This window comes from Herpailurus yagouaroundi, unplaced genomic scaffold (assembly GCF_014898765.1).
Source record: "Herpailurus yagouaroundi ecotype Mexico unplaced genomic scaffold, PumYag 152136, whole genome shotgun sequence".
NCBI classification, from domain to species: Eukaryota; Metazoa; Chordata; class Mammalia; order Carnivora; family Felidae; genus Herpailurus; species Herpailurus yagouaroundi.
Window position 1 is genome coordinate 4,092 of NW_024422884.1, and position 2,849 is coordinate 6,940.

Here is a 2,849-nt window from a genome sequence, read left to right on the forward strand (position 1 = left end):
AATGATGAGGCCTTCATCATCACTTTAATTTTCACTAAATGGTATGAGCTGCAGTTCCACTTATGACAAAGTGCAGGCTTCCTGTGTTAGGTATTCAAGAGCAAGCAGATATCCTGAGCACTTGAGCTGAGAATGTCACTCTGTCTTTTTGCCAGCCCTCTTCCCATCCCTTGAAGACAAGAATCTCCTTTTGTTCACACAGAAATGTGGGTGAAGTCAGTAGAAAACACTGCCTTCTCTCCTCTTCCCTTTATCTCTCAAACTCCTCTTCACTATCTTCTGCCTTTCCCTTTTCTGACTCAATCTCCCAGGCCCACTGCTCCACTCCAGCCATGATCAGGGTGTCCTCCAGCTGCTGGCCTCTGCCCTGTCCATCCCTCAGTGAGAAATCTGGAGTAGGATTATGGAGTTCACAGGACTGATCAAGAAATATGTGATCCTCAGAGCCCTCCTGCACAAGGTTGCTGTCTGTGGAGACATGGCATCCTGGGTGAGGATCTGACTCTATGTGTAGCCTCCTCACTCATCTCCCACAGTCACTGCTGGTTCCTGATCCTTACCCACCATTACAAATCAGCCATATTCTAGGGTCAGGAACCTGTCTATCTGACCCGAAGCACCAGGAGTCAGTGAGTATTTCTAAAATAAATGAGCACAAGGACTCCATGCATCTAGATATAGGAAGTTACCATCACCCCAGAAAACTCTCTCGGGCTCCTCTGCACAAAGGGTGATCTTGCTACTATCCTCCATCACCTCAATTTCTGCTAGTTTGTTACCTGTGTGTATAGGAACCGCACTGTGTGCATTCGATGGGGAGTGAGAGTAGGTCCTCCTAGAAGCAAACACTGAAACAGAGACAGAACAGTGAAAGTGCTATTAAGGGATACTAAGAAAAACAAAGTGGAGAGCACCGGGTGGGCAGAGAAAGCATGCAGGCAGATCTGACACATTTTTAAGATATATAATCACCATACTCTGTCACCTCACACAGTCCTCTTCAAATTTCAAAATAGTTGTTGTATAAGGCAGTGAGATTTATGAGATTTGGGGTTATTTCCCTATGGTCTTATGTTTTCCTACATGCATTCCCTCTTTGGTACTTAATCTGTGGCCTCGGATGAACACTTGAGAGTGTGGATGCATCTGCGAGTCTACATGTAATGGAATATGATTGTCTTCAGATCTCAGATGTAGAACTCTGATATACACATTCTCGTAATTATCGTTTTCTTTCTTTGCCTGGTAGGGCCTGAATTTTAATAGAAAAAGCATGTCTTTGTCTTATTGTTTAAAATGGCGATTCACAATCCCTTGGCTGAGGTGTTAACAGTCTTAGTTTAATGAACTTCCGTGACCATCTGGTTTTTTTTCCTGAATTATCAAAATGAACTTATTATTTCACTTGTAGGCAGGTTCTACAGAATGGAGTCAAAGTAAAACAATAAAATGCATATTCAGTGCATGTGAAATAGGTACATATTCTACATACATTCATGCAAAAACTTTAGTTAAAAAATTAAAAGTCTGATCTAAAGTGAAATCAGTCTGTGATTGCCTAGTAGAAATGCTTAGCTCCTACTATGTAAATATCATGAATCTATATGAACTATTAAAACTTGACAGTCAGTAGACAACTGTGTCCTACATTTATGTTTATTAAAAACTGACATAAACAAAGCCTGTACAAAAAATATTCCAAATCACGTATCACTTTGAAATAGTAATCTTGAGAGACATTATCGCCTAGGACCCCCTCTTCCTCTACCCCAACCACATCCTCTTCCTCTTCCTCGGCCTCAGCCTCTTCCTGCAACCGCTTCCCTTTTCTTGGATTTCACCTTCGGTTCAACATCCACAAGTAGTGTATCCAGAGGTAAGCTGTCTGGCAGTATAAAATATCAAATGTTATTTCCTCGAATACTCAGTGTTTCCAGTTATACTGGTTCTCTATCCTTCAAAGTCATTTTCACTGCTTTAAGATGTGTATTCATGCTGACATCTACATCTGTGATTGTTCCATGGACCTGTGTTCCATTCTTTAATTCAATGGTAACGGTTTCATGACTCAATTTCATCAAAAATCTTATGAGCTTCATCCTAGTGGTGCCAGCACTCTTTCGCAACCACCCAAGTCCAAAAAGCCTAGGAGTATGACAGTGACCATCTGTTTTTGATGATCATTTGTGTGGAGATATCTTAATTGAAACTGTGAGAAGGGTGAGTGGACATTTCACAGACATTTTGCAGATGCATTCTGTGTTCAATGTCTTCTTTTTATTATGCCCTTAGAAACAAATATTACCTCTGTTTCACAGATAACACAGCTCAGGCTCTGTGTAGGTCCCAGTGAGAATTGGTATTCTGGCTGAGACAGCAGGAACACAGGTAAATCCTTGGGATATTGTGAGAAAAGTTTAAGGAGATAGATGCAAAGCTGTAGTCAGGGTGATGCCAGGGGTCCAGCAGGGGTGGCATCTGGCCAGCCCTGAACTGTAGGTTGACCGAGGCTGAAGGCTAATGCAGGCTCTCAGCTGATCTAGATCCTGTCTTCACTTTTAGTCTCACTGAGGGATGTGAACTTAGGCAGACAAGGATTTCCTTAAGACCAAGCTAAATTTCCTATATGTCCAGGGCACTTTCTCACCCATAAATATCCAGAACCTTCAGACAACATGGGGAGACAACAACCTTTTTAGATGATCACCTAGGTGCACTTTGACAAAAATGACATTTCGGAGATGAACCCTGCACTGTGCACTGAGACTGATCCCACATAGCAGCTCCATGTGGAACTCATGCTCCCTGCTCAGGCTGTGGTCAGGAATGGCCTGCAAGTGCATCTCACT

At 42.4% G+C, this 2,849-nt stretch overlaps 1 pseudogene; it reads right to left on the reverse strand.

The window, feature by feature from the left end:
• Positions 1-1,638: 1,638 nt before the first annotated feature.
• Positions 1,639-2,105, reverse strand: LOC121026714 (small nuclear ribonucleoprotein Sm D1-like; annotated as a pseudogene).
• Between the last annotated feature and the right edge of the window lie 744 nt (positions 2,106-2,849).